Genomic DNA, 22,654 nt, shown 5'->3' with positions numbered 1-22,654 from the left:
ACTCACTATTGACTGTCTGGCTATGATTCTATGGGAACACTCTCTTGGACAGCATTATTTTCACCTGGAAACCAACCATCTGATGATGAAACTGGTCCTTGACACACATATAGTAGAAAGTGCGTGTAATGAGGTCCCACTGAGATTTCACAGCCAGAGTGAGTCAAAATGTCAGTCATGTGATCTTTGACCGACTCGGCATATTTGTAAAAATCTTTTCCGCCCCTTGGACCAGACGTCCATCAGAGAGAGGCTCTTTACTCTTGAAACACACGAGACCTAAGTTTCTCATGTAACATTTGGCCCACAACTACAAATGTGCAGAACAACGTGTGACTTTCAAATAGCAAAACTTTAAATCACAAATTATCGGGTGAGCGTGATGACAAAACAGATGTAGAAGATAGATTTACAGGTGTGGTACTTGTCTTCAGCAGGGATCTCCAACACTGTGTTTGGACAACAGCAGGAGACCGGGTGGAGCTGCACCTCTGTTCAGGGACATCTTGGATACGAGAACAAGATAGAGAACAAGATACACTTGCGGCAGGAACTTATTCCTCACTCAGAGAGAACAGTCCATCCTTTTCCGGTTGAGAACCACAGCCTCGGACTTAGAGGTGCTGATCCTCATCCCAGCCACTTCACACTCAGAGTTGAAGGTCATACCATGATGAAGCAATGAGAACCAAAATCATCTGCAAATAGCAGTTGATCCGTAGGCCACAAAACCATAAACTCTCCCCACCAGAACTGTGCCATGAAATCCTGTCCATGTAAACCAAAAACAGGATTGGAGACAAAGCACAATCCTGGTGGAGACCAACCCTCACCAGAAACACATCTGACATCACCAAAGGATCCGGATGCAATTCCCGCTCCGAGATTCAACGGCCCTCAATAGGGAGCATTGCAACCCATCCTCCCGAAGCACCTAAACACATTCACGCATCATCTGAGCTGCATCAATGTCCCTAGACCTTCTTGAATGTTGATGTTGTTACTTGTAATTTTGCTTTTTAACAATCAATGCTTGTCAAGGGGTTATGTAAGTGGGAATAAACAAGCTCAACAGTAGAACGTAGGTGGACGTCCAAAGCAATGTCAGCAGAACGAGGGTCAGTGCAACAAAGGTCAGTGATAGAGCATGGTATCTTGTACGACCGCTCTGTCTTTCCAAAGCAAGTCTCATGTATCGACCCACTTTGCAGCCTTCTCTGAGGTCTCTCCCTTGCTGCGATGAAGTTTTCCACTTCCTGACTGACAGGGAGTCGTGTTGACATTCTCTGCTGCTTTGTTTTAAGACAGTTTGTCATGTGGTTCCAAAGTATCAGTTCACATCCTTCAAATAACATCTGGAAAACTCCACCGGAGTCCTAGTGTTGACACACTTCCTTTTTTTGTCCTCAACATTGTACTAGAGTATAGAATGTTTTTTATAAATAGCACACAATAGTCCTTAGTTGCAGTGTTAACGCATTTAAAATGTGCATTTCTATTTTAAAGCGTTTTGATTACTTGATGTGCATGATGTGGTGTTGGGGGGAAATGCACTGGTAAATACTAAAACAGTGCAAATTGAATGCTGTACCATTTCTCTCTTTGTACTTTTTCCATGTTTATCAGTCAAAGTTGTGACCCCTGGACCTCAGAATACCATGTGTCCGAATGTGACCTCTCCATCAACTGTTTGAACATGATGCAATGCCTCAAACAGTCATGCCGCTCTTTATCGCCCTAAAACACCCCAAGAGTCGCGTCTGGGATGCTTCAGACATGCATGTTTGGAGGAGGTGAATGAAAAAAAATAAAAATAAGAGACCGACAATAGAAACAGCTGAGGCTATAGAGACTTTGATGCATGTTTGTTGAAGAAGAATTGAAGGTCTTGGGCCCGTTTGAAGGGAACGCTGCAGGAGTTCCTGTCAGGATGAAACAGGGTTGACTGTATGGCTCAGAGGAAGGATGATGGAAGTCTTTAAAGTGAATCTATAGAAAGACCAGCGCACACAAAAGCAGCTCCTCCCTCAGGAAAATGCCCAAAATGTTTTTCGCTAACAGAGATGTTTATTCTGTCCCTGCTGGTAATTAGCTACATTGGTCAGCAAAACACAGTCCTGCGGCAAAAATCCACTCCTACGACTTCTGTGTGGTGAGACGCGATGTGTAATCTGTCTGAGGGCTGAATGTTCTCTGTGTCTAACGGGAAGTTGGACTGTATAGACGCTCTGTTCGGCCTTCATACCTCTGCTTCAAAAGGAACTTGGTGACTTCACAACACACCACGACTTGTTTTGTGAAACACACACATGGAAATAACCTCAGTGAGCTGTGATATAAGTGAAGCAGTAGAGGTCATAAGGTCATATGTTCTTCCTGCCTGTAGGTTCAAGCAATGTTTCCGCAATGATCACATGCTTCCAAGTGTTCTTCACATTGGTATTGCTGTTCACCAATATATCCATGGGCCTTAAGGCTTTTTCTCCCCACACACTTTCATTATTCAAAGAGGCACTTGCTACACCTAAGACGGTGAAATCAGACAACTCATCCATTCTCATTCCTCTTCTTATCCAAGATGGGAGAGGCCCAGGACTATCAGGGCTCTCAGATAGAGCTGATAGACCTAATCCTACCAACATGAGCCAGGACTGCGCTGATACCGCCTCCCAGTTGAATGTTGAAAATCTCTACATGGAGGACCAACTGGCTTGACTGGAGAGCTCAAGACCTTCAGTCCTTCCAACACTGGTGAACACAACCCTGATGTGATGGAGAGTCTGCACCTTCTGCCAGAGCTCATTTCCATTCCGACGGCTTCATAGAAACTTTTAAAAGACCGTGTGTGGATCAAATAGTTGGTAAGACTTTTCATGTCTTTTGTCCTTCAATGCCCAGTGGGTCTGCACCTAAATGACAGTGCCAATACAGACAATCAGCACCCATAACTCTGACACCGTGGTCTCAGCAGAGAACTAATGTAATACACACAGTGAAACAGTGAAATCCTGTTTACTGTTACTAAAAATAAGATACGCTCCACCAGTGTCGTAAAAAATGCATTTACAGTTTGATCACTTACAGTCGCTCACACAGACTGAATTCAACAAGACAAAGGAAACTCTGGTCTGGTAAACAATGGACCAAACAGAAACTTGGCTCAACAAGCACCAGGCACTTCCCCACAATGCACTGTAGCGATAACAACAGCCCAGTACAGTGGGAGGAAAATACTGGCCATTAGTCAAGGAATGACCTTTCATCAAGTTGCTTTTTAACGGAACGTTCGGGAGCAGACGACGACCCGGCCTGAGTCGGACTGCAGAGAGATTTATCATAACAGCAGCACCTCATGTGTTGCAAAATGATTTTAAACACCTGTATACGAGAAACAGACCTTTTCTGGTGCTTAGCTTGTTCACAAATATATTTAACAAATATCCATTTCTGAAAACCAACTGTCTCAGTTGAGCCATGTAGATTTTTTAACAACGTTAAATCAGTCTATTTAAATGTGAACAAGGCCTTTAAAAATGCATGGAAGCATTTGATCAGCGACAGGAAGATTGTTTGAAACGGCTGGCATTTCACACGTAAAAGTACTGCTCACAACTCCATTCGCATCCATCTCTGCTGGACTAAGGAAAGTCCTGCATTTGGCCAGTCATGACGAAGGAGGCGTGGCCAGGGTGACAGCATGACTAAACCTGTACATTTTATTGGAAGAGTTTGAATAATACTATGGAACCTTAAATATTTGCACACACTTAAGATTTGTGAACATATTGCGTTTTAATTCTAATACAATTATAAAGAGATGGCTTGATATTTTTACAGTTAATAATCCGTAACTATGGTGTTTTTCAGACCGAAGTTTTGAGCATTTCAGGGTAAAATATAATCAGGCTTAACATGTCACTAATCATTACTTTATAATGATTAATTACAGGCTAATACATCGTTTTAAATGTGTATGAATAAGTAGTTTATTAATGGGGATAAATGTTCCCTAATCCAAAGTGCAATCAAATATTTAACTGCAAATGTTTTTTCAAAAAAAAAAACAAAAAAAAAACTTGAGGCCTTGTCACCGTAGGTGTTTTTGAGTGAGCTGAAATAATGAGATCTTTCCACCATTTCAGGTAACCTTAACATCTTCCACCTTCACGGACACATTTGCAAGGGATATTGGTCGCCAAGGTTGTGTAGTGGGATGTCAAAGAATTGTCTCTTGGGTGAAACATGGACACACATGACTGGAGTCCTCAGTCTCACACTACTTTTGTACCTTGTGTTTGCCTGTGTACAGTATTGTATTTTGTTGCCAAAGGAGACAATTTGAATTCATTCACACTTGATCTCACGCTTCCTCAAAATAAATGGAAATATAAAATGTGTCAAGCAGAAACAAACAAAACCCTTGCCATGAACAGAAATGTACTAGAAAAACATCTCTCATTGGAGGTCGTCCCAGCAAACGCTGCGTATAGACGCACATTTCCCTACACAAAGAGAGCCGCCTAGTTTTGTGTTCAAAGGTGTATCACCATATTTCTGGGTCTTGGGGTCTACAGCTGTCTGAGATGACGCCCGTGTGAATCGCACCAGGAGACTCCTTTTCTGTTTTCCCGGCGACGCACAGCTGCACATTAAACAAACAAGCTCTTTCTGCTGGTCAGTGTCGACTCCGCCTCATCGTGAACTCCACTGCTGGAAAAAACAGACTCACCAGGGAGTCTCAGACATTCATAAGAGGTTGAAATGGCCTTGAGTTTTTGGGGAGGTTTGAATGAAACTCTCCGGGCATTGGAGGGGCGATCCATCGCAGGCTCGGGAAATAAAAAGAATTGGGTGAAAGGGCGATGGCATGGTCTCCCCTTGGGTGTTCCTGTCAGGGCTCCAGGGAGGCAGAGGTAATTCACTAAATTAGTTCCCACTCTGTCGCCTTCAGGACAAAGCATGGAGGTTGAGTTGAAGGTAACCACTGCTTCCCCTGCTGTTGCATCAAATCATTTGTCTTTGGTGTTCATCATAAGTGTGGCTGGACTCATTACTTCGGATTATCTGAGGAGGGGTTGAGTGCATGAGCTCTGACAGATATACAGTATCTAGTGCTGGAAAGCCAAACCTTTTGGGAGGGAAGTCCCGGTCTCAGACCTTCATAGACACTCGACACAGGTCCAAGAATAAATTCCCAGAAGCCCATTCTAAGCACCAATTCCCAAGAATTATTTTGGCCTCTGGAGACTTTTTGCATTTCTCGAGGAAGCGTATCTCTTCAAGCATTTGCAGTGGGTGAGAGCAAAACAAACCAGCACCACATAGAAGAACAATGTTTTGTTCTCAGTGTAGATTAAAACCAGCATGAACCTGATTAAATGAAATCGCATGACTCTTGCCCCACACTCGGCCATGCATCGACCCCGTTCCCCACAATCTCAGGACGCCTGACCGTTTCTTTGTTCACTGGTTTCCAAAGCAGCCTTTAACCCACATTCTTGACGGCCACCGTGTTTAATTCCCGGAGCTTAAATCGGTGCTTGGTTGTACCAGGCGCCGCGTCAGCTCCCAGCGCTGTAGTGGCCTGAACTGTGCTCCCAGCAGGACGGTCTCCACCGGTGCTGTAGTGAGTGTAAGGGGTTAAGTGCTGACTCGGACCACTGGCGTTATCTGTGCTAAGTAAACTGAGATTCCAACGACTGCTGGAGTCCCATCAGACACTGCAAAACAAATATTGATTGATGTCTGGTGTGTTCCAGTTGCATAATTTGTTCGTTAAGTAAACTGAAGTCAGTGTTCACCCGATTATTATATGTCACTCACTTTTTTTCTGGCTGTGTATTTTATATAGGTGCAGAAGAAAACGTTTTCAGGCCCTTAAAAGATTTTTTGTATTTCAATAAATGCAATGTTTATTGTTTAGAAGAAGAACGAACAAAACTATATTCATGACAGTTTTCAGTCAGTTCTGACATTGTCGGTATTAAAGTCAACAAACGACAGACAATGTGTTAAAAAAATGTATAAAAAAAAAAAAAAAATCCATCGGATCATCAAATGAATATTTAGTAGTTCTTCCAGTAACACATGCATGTGGTGTCCAGAAACTTTTTCCTACCACCGTATTTGTATTCATACTAATATTACTGACAACACAATGGGCTAAATGGTACTGCAAACAACCATAAAAGAAGGGGATGAGTTTGTGTCCATATTGAACAAGTAGAGCAGGAAAAGAAAGGTGATAGTCTGTGACAGTTTTCAGATAATAAGATGGTCAGTGGCATTTGTGCGACTGTTGCCCAGAGCAACGGTCAGAAGTGTGTGCTTAGCTAGCAAAAGCCTGAGTAGCAAAATGCTGTTGACATATGGAAGTTATGTGTTTGTGTGTTAGCTAAGGAACTCTGAAACAGATGGACCGTTACACTAAAATGTTCGGGAAATGTTCATGTTCAGTGGGACAAGGAACATGCTATTGAAGCACATTGGTCTTCAGGTTAACCACACAAATGTTCCGTCACTCTTTGTTGAGACTGGAGCCACAGCACAAACTCTGCTGTCTTCTTTGTTAACCAAGTGTTGCGCAGGTGAGTTCTGGAACAGCACTGCCACCAGCTGGTCTAATCAGCCTGTTTGAATTTGACTCAACTAATATTTCATATGCTACAAAAGGTAGTGGATTAAATGGATCAAATCAATTCTGGCCTATAGTGTTGGGTTCACTTCTAACTTCAAAACCATCGTGGCTTTGAAGTTAGACTACTTCAGAGTTCATTCCCGCCTTGCTGAGAACCATGGCCTCAGACTCTCGGGCTAACATTTTGTTTTAGGTCAACCTCTATTGTGAAGTGCGGCTCACTACCAAGGACAACTGGAACGGCTTTCAATCCGGGTTTTCATGGATTAGCTTGTCTGAAGCAGAGAGTTGGTATGAGAGTGAGGCAGCGGTGTCCCCCACTGCTTGTCCCAGGGTCTTTGCATTCTCCAAATTCTTCAAACAACATGCACCAAAGGGAACACACTGAGGAATTTTCTGTTTTTTCCCCAGCCTTTCCGATCACGGCTTGCTACCTCCTCCACCTTGATGTGGCTTGGTCGTCCTCCTCAGACTCAGCGATTCATGCATGCTACATCCAACATGTCCTCTCCTACCTCGGATTCTGGCCTGCCTAACTTTGTCTCTGACATCTCCACACCAGACACTCCTTGGATGCATGCATTCCAGATCCTGCTTTTTCTAGCCACTGTCCTCATCTTTGAGAGTGCACCAAGGACATTGAGGTGTGGTGTCTTCCGAGGTGTTCATTGTGGCCTTGGTTCGTCTGGAGATGTTGCACACCTCCTCTTCAGACACATCAACCCCCCCCCACACCTTTGTTACAAATGTGGTCCTTTCGTGGGAGGAAACATGCTTTTGTGTCATGTAGTACTTGAGGTGAACTGAGGAAACACCAGAAAATAATACTTCAAACCATTTTTTGTGTGTGTGTCCATCTATATTCATGACCTGGTCTGGTTGCGTATGGGACCAGGCCAGACCTTGGTCTGCATTTCCCTGGACTCTGAGGTGGTGGGTTCCGCTTCACTAACTCCATTCACCAGAATCATTCAGAACTGGCAGCGTTAACAGCTTCGACCGAGGTTGAGCCCACTCAGCAAAAAATGTTCATTCCAACACGAGCGTGGCACTGAAGAGACGCATAATTAGAGGAGTGTGGAGGAACAATGACAAAACAAACTGCTTCACCGTTGGAAAGTGGGACCTATTTGACCGAACAAATGAACATTCTGCAGAACAATTGAACTATGAATGTGAGTCTTTGTGACTATCGAACTCTGCTGTCCTCTAGTGGTGCATAGGGATATGACAGTTTCTTAAAATAAAATAAAATAAAATAAAATAAAATAAAATAAAATAAAATAAAATAAAAACGGATTAAAAAGTGGGATTATACATCATCTATTTTTATTGTTGTTCAGTCATAACATTATGACTGTGTTTAAGGATCACTCATACAGATGACTCCTATCAAATCTGCAAAGGTTGTGGCAAGAAAAGTAAAATGTATCCATCACATCATATGTGTCTGTTGTTGGCGCCTGCAAGGGTTTGCACCGACACCCTGACGGCGCACATTGAAGTTGACCTTGTGCAGCTTTATGCTGCGGTCTGTGAGGACAAATGAAAGTGGGCGTGTTTCTAACTTTGGGTTTCCTCCATCAGGCCGTTGCTGTAGTGTGAATCCATCGGAGACACATTGAAGTAGGATTTGCCAGCGGCACGTTTTGTCTTCTGGTCCCGGTGGAGGGACAGGAGTTTGGTTGAGCCCTCCTCAGAATGGTGGGGTTTTAAATAGCAGCCATTAATCCTTATGAATTAATGATTATCACCAGCCTCTCAGCCAGCGTTTTCGCTCCCAACGTTCACAGTGGTGAGGGACACGAAGAATTCAATCAGTGCCAGCCTTATCGTCTTTTGCTCCCTTCTGTTTTAGTGTTGGGATGGTTTGTTTTCCCTCCTCTCCAGCTGCAGTGACTGTGAAGTGCAGACGACTTCCTGGTTCAAAAATCTGGTTGCTAAATAAAGAAATGTGCTAAAAACGGTGGGGCCCTGTAATCTGGCAGGAGATTGATGATGCGATGGCCGAAGACACGACAGCACTCATGATCCCTCTGAAATATCTTGTTACTTTAGTACTGGGACTGGGCATAAATTGTGCTTCTTGATGTATTTGATTTTAAAGAATGTGTGAGCGAATAATGTGAAAGTAAGGACAGAGATGTTATGCTGGTATTCAACACCAGCTGTGACTGTAACACTACTACTAGTCCTACTACCAGTTCCTGTATCAGATCTGTCGAGGACAACATCTGTAGAAGCACAGAAGTCTTTCTTCAGTGAACCTACTTTTCTACTTTTTATCAGCCGTCTGCGTGGATTGAAAACAGAAGTGAAGTCCACATTGAACATCCTTGCATAAGTGCTGGGTTTCCCCTGATATTCAGACACTTTGTGGAGGGCTGTGATCGAAACACTTGTTAATCTGTTGGCTCTACTGTTACAAGTACTATTATTACAGCAACAACTACTACTAGCACAAGTACTATTACTGTCCCACCACTACTGAACACTGATACTACTGCTACTACAACTACTACTGCGGAAACAGCTACAATTAGAACTACTACTGCAATAGCAGTACTATCAGTACTATTACTGCAAAATTACAAATATGTACTGATACTACTACTGCTGCTATGACAACTACTACTACTACAGCAAAATTACTTATGGTACCATTATATAAATAACAGAATTACCGTGATATTGCTACTACTACAATAGAGGTACAACTTCATCTTTTACTACTACATTATTTTGACAACAACAACTGCTCCTACTGCTATTATTAACATTGCGACTTTAACTGTACTACTACTATGACTACTGCTGATACTACAATTATTAACATTTCCACTGTTACACCTGCTACTACTACGACTCATATAGCTGCTTTAAATAGTGCTACTAATATACTGTAATTACTGTTAACACTCCTACTCCTACTGCCACAGCCACTGCATTTCTGTAAAATGCAGTAGCTGTAACAGATGAAGATGATGAACAAGGTTTTATTACGTAGCAACTCGGATGTTTGATATGTTATTTTTCACAAACATTTTAGATTCCAAGAGAGTGATGCACACAGCACGGTGCTCACAACAATAGGTTAAAAAAAGCCAAATAACAATTAAGTGACAGATGCTGAAACAGGACTCCTTACTAAGACCAAAGTATTTGATAGATGCCAGAAAGCCACAAAGAAAAGGTCAGTTTTTCTGTTATAAACATAGTTATGTAAGACCATAAGCTGGTAAATATACATCACTCTTTGTGAAAGACACAACTATAGTCCTGAACTTCCTGAAAATCTTTCAGCTTGCACTTTTACTGTGCTGTGTGCAGAGGAGCATATTCAAATGTAACTTGTGAATTATAGATGCATTACATAAATTTTGATCTTAGAGAGCTGGATGGGAAGTTTAAAAGAGAATCCTTTAAAGCCCTGATTCAGCTCTCAGGCAATAGGAAAATGAGCTTTTCACTGTATAATTTCTGTGCATGAAGGCACACAGGAAACAAAAAATATTTGGTGCACCAAAGTTCTTCATTCATTTTGTCCTTCAACTCTCTCTGTGTGCTGAGAGTCAAGAGCGGTTCACTGTGCCAAGCCAGAGAGAGAAGCTTAGCCGTAATTATGCCTCAAGTGGTTTTAATACAAATTTCACCAGGAGAGAAACGTGTGAGACACAGGGTGGGATTACGTGACACACACACATACATAGAAAAGCCCACGAGGAAGCGCAGGGTGATAAATAGTGGGGCGAAATTAGAAAAGCAAGTGAGAGCGAGCGAGTGAGAGGAGAATGGAAACAAGAGAGGAAACAAGTGGAAGTGTAGGAATCTGAGGGACACCGAGCTTGAAAATTCTCTCTGATCTCTGAGCTGAGGGACCAGAGGCGAAGGAGTACCCTGCAGAAGTCCATTAAAATTCATCCAGCCTCACTAAAGCTCTGAGTTATTATACAAGAGATGCCCCGCTCAGTTCGCCTTCCTCTGTGTGCTCAATGTGTCGCAGGCACACAAGGACACTCACTCTTTACAGAGATAACAGAGCAAACTGAGCAACTTCTCAGACCAATCCCAATTTAAACTGCTGTTTAGCGTTGGCATTTAAGCTGTGGAGAACGCTTGGGTTTGAAAATGAAACAAAGTCCTACGAGATTATGTTCAAGAACACACACCCTAATATGAACCCTAAAATCATTACACCTGGATCCTCAAATCTTCATCCAGGTTGATGCTGATTTTTTTTAAAGGCAGGCTGTTGATTCATTTCATGTGTATATTTTCCAAAACATTCATCTTTATGCATATATTTTTTGTAATATTTAGGTCCTCTGTCGTAAGTCCGTGGAGGTGCACAAGCGTAAGGCAAGCATGTGACCCAACGCTGCTCTCGCCGTGGAGTTACAATCAATTTTAAGAGCCTTGGAGCAAGACACTGTCAGATTTGTGATTCACAGGCAAAATAAAAATTGTCAAAACCAAAGTTGACCCAATTTAATATCGTGGTACCTCGGTTTTCGAATGTCCTGGACTTCAAACAAATCGGAGTTCGAACAAAAATTTCACGATGTTTTGGCTTCTGATTTTGAAAGAAAATCCAGAACTCGAACGCCCCCGAAAAAAGCCGGAAAAAACATAACGTGCGCGGACCGATCAGCTGACCCACGATGCGCTTTGTTATTGTGTATAACGCAGCCTCTGTATTCAGACGTGTCCCGTTAGCTACATTTACTGACTGTTTTTTCGTCATATGGAGGTGTAAAACCTTTCCTGTCTCCGCACTGGACCGTGGTAGAGTGTCACAGGGGTGGTGCTCGCTCTCCACACCTCTGAGGCTGGAGCGCGCTGGAGCTGGGACAGGGATGAGGCGAGTCTGGGACAGAGCGTTACTTGGTTTATGACTTTGTCACAGCCAAACTGCACAGAAGCGCACATTCAGAGCTGGACACGCACCGGGCACCTCTTCCCTTCTGGAGAGACGTCACTCACTCGGCAACCCCTCCCACATGCAGCGGCCACACACATAGAGGAACAGCGCACCTGCAGCAGACACTCTACATTCACTCCTACAAAAGCCTATTTTAAGGCTTGGAACGCATTATTTCTTTTTCCATTAATTTTAATGGGAAAAATGGATTCCGATTTTGAACAATTGGCTTCTCAAACGGCCTTCTGGAACGGACTGTGGTCGAGTGTATAGACAATTTTACTTCAGTTGGTGAAGTGTTCTGCTTGTGGTACATTATAGTAAACAATATTTTGATCTGCATTTTCACGATCATCAGAGGGACAGATGGTTGCAGGTTCCAAATGGATACAACAATGAAATTTCACTGTTCTTGTCAGATGTTACCAGATGGCTACAGGTTGTCTGTTGTGGCCTTATCGCCACCTAGCGCCATTAAAGAGAAGATGCATTTTTTTTACAGTTTTTATTGGCAACATTGATACATTATCTGCCAGCAGAGGGAGCTAGCTCTTACTTAGCGCGTCCCTTAGAAAGCACGTGCTCCGTTCTCTGAATCCTGATTGGCTGTGAGTGCGCGAGTCCCACAGCCAATCAGAGCGCTCCTGGCCAGCACCATCTGAAGTAGTAATAATGTGGAATGCGCTGAGTCAGCGGGAGCTGTCAACTGGAGCATGTAGTACTCCACTGTCTGCAGCTGAGGGGAGGAGGCGAGTGGAGGAGAGGCAGAGCTGGATGACAGACACTTGTGGCGAGTGGGTGTGTGCGCGACAGCGCAGTCAGCTGTTCCGCACCGGGCAAAAGCGCCACACCCTCGCCACACATGTTGCACAACTAGAACAGTGACACACGTTTGGTCAATCCTCTCTCCAACTACAGACCTCCGTTTCAAATGCAGAACAAAGACAATCTTAGATCATCCGAGATTTTGGAGTCGTTTGGTCCAGCAAAGGCAAAAAACTATATGAAATATTTACAATTTCAAAGGGAGTGACATAGAGAGAAAATTCTGTAAACTACTAGTTAGACATGGTTCATGTTCGTCTAAGAACAATAATTTATTTATTCCTTTTTTTGCGTTTCTATGTATTCAAAATATGTGTAAATATGTGGTTAGAAGATGATGATAAATTGATCAGATTTGAGATAATGATTTGTAAACCACACATCTGATATTAAGATTGTTATTAAATTATTTTACTTGTGTTTTTAATTGAATATTTGCATGAACAAACCCATGTAATGAGACAGTGAGACATAAAACAACACCAACATTAGCATCAGAATCATGAATCATGAGTGGATTCCTAAAGGAGCAATTATAAATACACACTGTCTTTTCTCTTTGTGATGGTTACACCACAACTTTTCAACACGCCTTCAGTTCCGAAAAAGCAATTACCACATTGACAGCGTGTGAACTAGTGACCCAGGCTCATGTGTTATATAAAAAGTCATTTCCATTGCTGTGCTCATGTGATTTATGGTGGAATCTAAACACAGATGGCAGAGCAAAAAAAAAATCTGATGGGTCATAATGTGGTCGCCTGCCTGGGAAGCTGAGTTTATGCACAGTCAGCTACCAGAGGACTCCTATTAATAGAACACACACACACAAACAGAAACGCACTCTTGTGTTCTCCCACACTTGTGAATAAGGCCTAGGTCTTTCTATAGTATCCAAGGACAGATTTTACAAACATGACGTGCCACTCTCATGCGATTATAGACGAAAGGTTCACATTCTTCTTGCTAAACAAGCCTCTCACTCGTCAATAAACTCAGATTTATAACTGGTCACAAGAATTCCAGGTTTATGACGGACGTGCTGAGCGACAGTAAACATCGCCAGGAACATGGCCACATGCCTTATCTGCTGCCTCAGCTGATCAATTAGCCGCCAACATTGAACCTTACTTTACAACAGAGACAAACCAAATTGCGATTTACATGATCACCTTTGATAACCTTTAAGTACAGGTGCGATAAACACATTTGCAAAGACATTTTTAAATGGCAGGAATGAATGATTACCCCAGGAAAAACATTTGCCTGTCGGTCACTCTGTTTTCCACTAATAATTTTACAACTGGACGCACGAAGGTGCAGCCTCAGTGTCACGCCACAGTCCAAGCTCCAAGTTTGTGACTTCTCTTCTGTCTCCACATCCTCAGATGCAGTGTGTTGATCAGACAGCCGCTTTATTGATTCCAGTTTTAAAAGGCCGTTGGAGTCTAGACAGGCCTGGATGGATGTTTATGTCCTGTTGCTCTCATAAAAGCACAGCAGCCAATTAACTGCAGACAGAATCGGCAGGTTAAAAATGAGCATATGCTTTACTTTAACTAATATAATAGATCCTGCGCTCTCCCTCCTCATCTAATCCCCCACATCTCTGTCCTCCTCTAAATCTACCACCTTTTTAAGAATGTTTTCCATGAATTATTCCTCATTATTTCCAATCTAGGTTGGGTTTCATGGCATCAGAATCTTTGATATCTATGGCTGAAAGAACTCGCCTCTCACAGTCTATAACCTCATTTGTAGCAGTGGGTCTTCTCTGTACTGATCGCACAACAGTGTGGGAAATTCATTGGACCAGATCGACCCAAGAGTCGGCGGAAGACAGAAGTAGCCACAGGGATGGAGGTGGAACCAGACGGAAGGTCTTCGTGACAACGGTCAAAGGGTTCAAGTAGCAGTGATCAATGACCTGTAGGCATTACGATCGATACATGTGTGCTTCTGCGGATGGTCGCGCAGACCTTCTGCTCCACGTGTGCTCACACAACAGTGACAAAACTAAAGCTTGCCGAAATTCTATTCTTGCATCATATTTAGCCTGGAAAGCATATGACTGGTCAACATGATTTATTAAAATATTAAATAAATAAACAGAAATACTAACAACAACAACAACTACAGCAATAATAATAATAATAATAATAACACCATCATTATTCTCATGAGCATATTGACTTCAGAATCAGAATTAGAATCACAAAACTTTCTTTATCTCAAGGGAAATTATGTTCGTAACATGCTCTGTACCCAACATATCACGATAAAATAGAAAGAAATAATATTATGAAGTGCAAAAAGCTATACAAAAGAGCTTAGAAACAATGTGCAAGAAAAAGCAGATTCAAGGACAGAGTGAACAGAATACCGTGCCAAAGAATCCTTCACTGAAATTTTTTCAGGGATGAATTGTACAGTTTTATTGCCACAGGAAGAAAGGACCTCCTGTGGTGCTCAGGCTTTGAGATGGGTAGTCTCAGTCTGTTGGTCCATGTGCTACTGTATTGGACCAGGAGTGGATGGAGGGGGTGGGTGATGTTGTCCAGGATACTCCTTAGTTTCAGGAGCATCCTTCTCTCCATAACCGTCTCCAAGGAGTCCAGTTTCACCCCCACCACATCACCAGATTTGCGGACGAGTCTGTCGGGTCTATTAATGTCCGCCACCGTTAATTTGCTGCCCCAGCAAACCACAGCGAACAGAATTGCACTGGACACCACCGACTCATAAAACATCCTCAGCATTGTCCCGCAGACGTTGAAGGACCTGAGCTTCCTCAAGAAGTAGAGACGACTCTGTCCTTTTTTGTAAAGGGCATGGGTGTTCCGAGCCCAGTCCAGTTTATTGTCTATGAGGACCCCGAGATATTGATGGTCCTTGACCATATCCACATTGACCCCCTGGATGGAAACGGGGGTCACCAGAGACTTGGTCCTCCGTAGGTCCACCACCAGTTCCTTTGCGACATTGAGCTGCAGATGGTTCAGCTCACACCAAGCTACATGTCCTCCACCATAGCCCTGTACTCAGTCTCCTCACCCTTGCTGATACATCCAACTATGGCAGAGTCATCAGAGAACTTCTGAAGGTGGCAAGTCTCCGACCGATAGCTGATGTCTGTAGTGTAAATGGTGAAGAGGAATGGAGACAGAACTGTTCCCTGTGGTGCCTCTGTATTACTAAGTACAGTGTCCGACACACAGCCCTGACTTGTTATCCACAAAACTATTGGGAAGCTGAATCGTGCATCTGACAGGGATCTTGTTTGAGACCTATTCTGCCATCGAGCATGTTAGTTTGGAGCTTGAGAATCGACGCAGTGGAAGTTTCGAGACAACCACACAGCGTCTGAATCCAACAGAAGCTTGAATTAGAGCAGCTGCTTCTCCAAATGATGTGAGGGGTTTTGTGAGAGGTGAAGGAAGTGTTAAGTCTAGGCCTCAAGGTGTTTAATTTAATTCAGCACACAAGACAAAAACAGGAGCAAATGGGTTCAACAGATAGCAGCGCCCCACTTCCTCTTCTTTATCTCTGTTTTACCTCTGCCTCTATCAGTTCCCCACCAAAAAAAGTGTTGCCTCACTTACCTCATGTTACACTGTCAAGCGCAAAGTCGAGTGCCAACGACTTGCCGGGCATCTTTTCCAAATCTGCTCCGAAATCACACAAAACACAACTTAAATACACATTCCAACAGTTGGAAGCTAAAAAAACAAGAGCAGGCAGAATAAACAAACATAAATAGTGTATACACTCACACTCACACACACACACGTGTATATATATATATATTTACATCATTATGTAACAATTTCAACCAACTATTGAGTGTTTTCCTGACCTATTTCCTTTCATGAGTTCCATACACAGCTTCCACAGCTGTGAAATGTCTTCCCCTTTAGCTTTTACAATGTATGTGAGTTTTCCAGTTCAATATGCTTTAATGGTTCCGGCTCTTCCAGCACAGTGCAGTCGCCCTTCTCCCTGACAGTTTAAAGCTGTCTGGAACCAGACACGTGACAGTTTGAAGGGCTGGTACTCAAGCCAGAAAAACAGAGGACACATCGCACAAAACAGATGAACCTAGTTTAGCACACAGTAGTGTGAGCCAGTTTGAAATATCGAACCGGATCACAAGGCCATGTAGTGTGTTATTTTTTGACAATCCAAAAATATCCTAAGGAAATGAATCAGTACTGGCTGAAGGTGAAGAGCATTCCTCAAACACCTGTCGGAGGCTGGAGGTTGGAGTAGCTGCTGAACCACCTCTCTCTGCAGCACTAGTGGGAGTGGGAGGGGCCAGTTCTCACATCAACTCAAATGACCTTAAAATACTTTTGGGAGGAAGTGATGAGAGAGCAACTTTTTACTCTCCAGAATTTAAGAATGAAGAAAAAGAAGGGCTACAGAGGGCGTTCTTTCCTCATGCAGGGAAAAGGGACGGATACATGGGCACCACTATGGGTCAAGCCATGCACATCTTAATGGGACAACTTTTTTTTTTACATTATCGGATTAAATTTAGTTACATTTTGAGAATAGAGTCATGATATATTATGAGAATAATGTTACTACTTATAAATGTATTATTATATTTGAATGTATAGTCATTAATATGTATGCATAAGCAGGGCACTAGGGCACTTTTCTCTCCTGGTACTTTGTACTGATATTAGGAATAACACACGTATGGTGATGTTTGACAGGAGTCTGTTCTCTGTACAGTGTTCTGTAGTAACCCGGGACTTGTCTGATACCACCTCAATGCATCTTACAGGAAATTAAATCCAAACATATTTTAGTAATGACTAACAACATGGCAAGTTATTTTTTTGAGAATCGAGCAGCTGGAAATCACAATGAGAACGTATATTGTTGAGCAAACATAGTATCTTCATTCGCCCTCTGTGACACTGCAACCAGAGCTAAGAGGAAGAGCAAAGAAGCAAGCGTATAGTGTCTCCGCATCTGAGACCATGGTTCTCATTTAGGAACGCGAGAATCGGTTACAGGACACTGCAGACTTGACAGGTGGATTGGACTGTTCCAGCTACAAGGAGACAATAACCATGACTATTGACTATTAACCGTAAGTGATGAATTCAAAGTAATGCCTCTCGCCAACCTACAGACGTTTGCCCAACAGCAGTGGGTTCAAGACAGTTTGATTTATCTGCTGCTGTTAATACAAAGATTAAGAAACTCCTCTTGCATCTTAATCCTCCCAGATTCCCTCTCTCCCGTGTCAGAGCGTGGAAGGTGTGTGAGAACAAGATAGCTCCCTGGATTATACTCATGAGGGCTGTAAGTCTGGCTCATTGGTAGAGAGTTGCTGAGAAAAGATGGATGGAATGTTGACGTGTAAAAAAACGTCTTTTAAATGATCTGAACTGCAGATAAGTGTTTTAACATGATCCAACCTCCACACATGATCAACACAGGGAACAGTGCTGATACACAGCTGCTTGAAAAAGATGAGCAGTCTCTTCTCTTCAGAACATCTTTATTCGATTCTGCAGGACGGAAAAGAATGAGCCTCCACAGAAGCAGTCGATCAGTGTCGCCAGCTGGAAAGGAAAATAGTCCTCAAATAGTCTCAATAGTCTCAATAACCAATAGGCATCAGCAGCTGACAAATCATCTCACACTCTGGCTGTGCATCTGAACTGAGGATAAAAGTCCAACTTTGTGCACAACACTAATGATACCAACCTTTCTGTGTCTGTCATTTATCCATATTTAATAACAAAATGTTCATATTCACCAAGTTTAGAATGGCTGTCAGACGGCAGTTCAATGACTTGATGACCATATTTCAGCAGACGCCGGCTCCTTTCTTGCAAACCGGTGTTCAAATCCCAGGGTTGAAAAACGACTGCATTGATGTTTAAAGCGTGAGTCATTTAGTCTCACTACAAGCCTCGCAGCTATCCAGGTAGCAGCAACTACTTTCTTCTTTATACAGAATTCATTTGTCAGAGAAGCCACACCTGGTTCAATGTATTGTCCCTGAGTGGAGAGCGTTCACGCCTTCCGAAAAGAACACAGGTACATCTCAAGGGAGCAACCCAACCCTCTAATAAGCTGCTTGTGTTTGTTTGGCTCGCTCACCAGCACACTGCGCGCCTGGGGGTTTGTAACGTGTCAGCGGAGCGCTCTACTATGTCTGCGTGGAGATGCTTGCAATGCCATGTTCATGCTTCATGTATTGTGAAAGACAATCATCAAGTGTGCAGGTATGCCTTTTCAGAAGGGTGGCATGTTTATTAAAAAAATGAAAAAATCATTTCAACTTTTGGCTCTCACTGCTGTGGTAAGGCTTTAGATTAGGCAACACATATTAACATGCCTAGTGCTCACTTACTAATAAATGTACTTTTGGTGACCATTCTGTGGTACATAGATAGTCTGGCTGAACAAGATGCTATAGTTATTAAAAACTGTCTCATGTGGTGCTAATAAACATATGCATCTTTATGCTATATTTATTTATTCTATATGTTCCTTAATCGAACGCGTCGCCATGTTAGCTTATGAGCTGTATATAATACATTAGGTACATATTTGTTGTGTACAGTCGATGCAATGATAAAGGAAGAATAACCTTATCATAGATGTTTTTATTACTTCATTTATGTAAAACAAATGGTAGGACTCAGTTAAGAAAAATAATCTAAATAATTATTTTATTATTACATTTATTTTTATTTATTATCTTATTATTACATGTTTTAATCACGAGTTAATAGCGACTAAGTGCATTATATTCGACTCCAGGATGATCACATTTAAGTTGAATCTGAACACGTGACCTTGAACATCCTTGACTCTTTGCAGCATATTTTATTTTATTTTATTTTATACTCTTAACTGTGTGCTGGGAGGGATGTCTTACATTTAGTATTCATGACAATAAAGTTGACTTTGACTTTGATAAAGTGCATAGAACTTTTTTGACCTGAAGCTTTTTTTTAACTTGAATTGGCTGTCCATCTTGTCTAGCCTCCTTCATGATCGATGCTGCTGTTATGATGTCACATGGGAACTGGTTCTCTGAGTAATGATTAGATGGGGTTACATACATGCATATATCTGTGCCAATTTTCTCCAACTAATAAATCGAAATTTATGTCAGCATTTTTCGCTAAATGTATTTTTTAAATAATTCATTTGAATTGAAATCACTTTTTTTATTAGGGGAACCTATATTGCCATAAATAAACTACATTATGTGTATTGGCCCAGGAATGGTCACTGAAAGTTCACTCTGAACAACACAGTAGTTGCCAGTTAATAAACCAAGTAGTCTATAGTTCATACGTGTTCCCCGATCTAAAGTGTTAGCTGTATCACCTATTATTATTTTAGTCGTTAGCATGAATATAGAGTTTTGGTCTATTTGTCTCTTTATTTGACCCTCTGGAAATCCGACAGGTTTTGATCAAACAAATTCAAATTACTGCACGATAAAAAATGTCCATAACCGAGACCTGCTGAGTAGATTGTATCTCTCCCCACTGACCTACTTGTGAAATTTGGACCGTCTGCTTATACCATATAATTTGATTACCATGTTGGTAGGAAGCTAGAAGTGCAGCCTCTTACGACTCTGCAGTGTTTTTCACGAAGCTTCGCCATCTGTGTTTATACCTTAATTTTATTTTACAGCCTGTCACTTGGCACCCTCGGGCACAGTTGGAAAATAAAAGCAAACAAACCCTGAACTTACAATAAAGTAAAGGTCAATAAAATATTTTAAAATACTGACATCAAACTTAGCTTTTGCTATCTGCTTAGTCATCAGTTCATACGTTTCCGCAGTGAATAGACTGAGTTTTGGGTGAGCAGTTGTGTAGTCACTAATTTAAATTTGTGACCGTGAACTTTGGATCATGACTTTTACTGTTACAACTAATGCAGTGATTCACACGGCCAAATTTGCTCAGTGATTCTAGAATCCATTACTTCATCAATCACTGTGTGGTACTTAGCTGCAAATATTTTTTCCCTGACTGAAATAACCACGGTCTCTTGCCATGCAACTTCCTGATTCTAGTCCACCATCTCATGCTTGGAGGAGACCAGGCAGAACTATTATCTCAAGTGTTTTGTGAGGGAACACCCTGCAACACTCTGCTGGCTGATGTGGGCGGCTTCAGGAGTCCTGACTCAAAGCAGCGGCTGAGGAAAATGACAAACCATTATGAGGTTAGTAATCATAATTAAACACTCCATATCCCAGACAGCATTCACATTCATCCTACTGCACAGTACATTTCCCAGCAGATGACTGGGGTGTCGCGGGCTTAAAACAGTGAGTAAGAGTATACTTGTGAGGACATGCAGAGTGAAAAGTGGTGAAGGAAATTGTTCATGTGCGGTGTAAAGGTGTATTTTACACGCACATCTTTGTCCCACTGAAGCATAAAAGCCAAGCCACTGAAACGGAATTAACACCCGGCCGGAGGAACCTTGTGGCACTGTCTGTGTGACGCACATGTGAAAGTAACACTGCAGGAAAATACTACAGCAGCAGCACAAACAGTTGTAAACGCAGGTGACGTATTCGGTTACAAACACTTTGACCCGGAGCTGAAACTTTTCACTTGTCTCCCTTCAAATATCAGGTGCATTCGCGGCCAGACTGCGTGCCTTCATTTCAATGCATCCAGGCCATGAATGTAATGTTAGCCCCCTGGCGCACAGTGCGGCCTACCTCTCCAAGGCTTTGTTGGGCTTCCATGTGACAAGGGCACAATAAGGTGACGGACAATAGGCCACTTATTGAATGACTGGCAGGGAGTGGGATACATCCCCGATCGTCTGACACTCGGCCGCCTACGGTCTCATACACAGCGTGGCCCGTGTCAGGTTGCACGCGCCTGGAAGTGGCTTCATATCCTGTTTGAAAAATCTGTGAGGGGTCACAGAGGTCATGAAATTATTGAGTGAAACTGACAGGGATAGTGCATGGTGGAATATTGACAGCTGAAACGATGAAAAGATTTCACAATGGAGGACGAACTGGTCAGATTACTGAACAACCTCAAAACAGCCATAACAAACATGACAGACATGACAGTGTTAAAGGCTTAAATACTTACTGTATATTTAAAGCTGCAATGTTTCAACATCGAAAAACAAATTTAAAGCCATTTAAAGGAAGCAATCAAAGCAATATCTGCTTTTAAGTAACTAAAAGATGAAAATGAAATATCAGGCATGGCCAGTGAGTAAGAATATACTTGTGAAGACACGCAGAGTGGTGAAGGAAATAGCCCGTATGAGGTGTGAAAGTGTATTTGCACGCCCAGCCTTGTCCCTAAAATCAAGTGACTAAAATGAAATTAACACCCGAATGGAAGAACCGAGTCTGTGACACCTCACTGAGGTAACAAAATGGCCGACTCTCCTCAACTGGCTTTTCTCAGTACAGAGGAGCAACAGTTGCACCATGTGCCTCAGCTGGAGGGCCTAGCTCCTCGCAAGAAATGTATTTCTTATTTCTTCACAACTCAAAGATCATGACCTCTAGCAGAAGTAGTAGATTCAGGTAGAAGCAGTGGAAACCAACTTGATCGGAACTGGAACAAACTACTCCAATGAAAGCATTTCACTTCTCGTTTTATTTTGAAAAATGACCCTGTTTCTTTTACAGTACAAAATAAAGGTCTGTGTGTACTGTACGTGACTAATAAACATATGACTCTGTAGTCTGCATTCAGCTTGGTCTCACCCCCCTCATTGGTCTGAGTCTGGACTCTGGCCATTAAAGTTGTGGTCTTGGACTTGATCTTGAACTCTGTATGCTCAGGAGTCGAGACTCAACAACAGCACTTCGAATTCAACTCAACAAAAATAGACCGAATGGGAAAAATGTTGAATATAAACCTTTAAAACTAAATTGCATTTGAGAGTCTGATCAGACTTGAAATGTTGAAAGAGCACCTGAGAACCTGTCAGCAAGTCACCCGTCAAACATCATCTGTTTTTACAGTGTCGACAAAACTTTCCAAAGAAATGGCAGGTCGAAAATCGACGGAAATTGATGAAAACATCCCGTCTCAGCGTACTATGTATTTCTACTATTACTCATGTGGGTTTGTGGTTGTGTGATTTTCCACTTTGTCATCGTCAGCTGACTCTCAGTCATTGCCTTCAGCTGATGCTGTTTGGGACTCGCACTGAGACACACACACACGTACAGACACTGATTTGTTTTTCCTGTTGGCCTCTAAAATACGTCGCCACGAAAA

This window comes from Synchiropus splendidus, chromosome 4, assembly GCF_027744825.2.
Source record: "Synchiropus splendidus isolate RoL2022-P1 chromosome 4, RoL_Sspl_1.0, whole genome shotgun sequence".
Classification (NCBI taxonomy): Eukaryota; Metazoa; Chordata; class Actinopteri; order Syngnathiformes; family Callionymidae; genus Synchiropus; species Synchiropus splendidus.
This window is presented reverse-complemented; position numbering follows the sequence as displayed.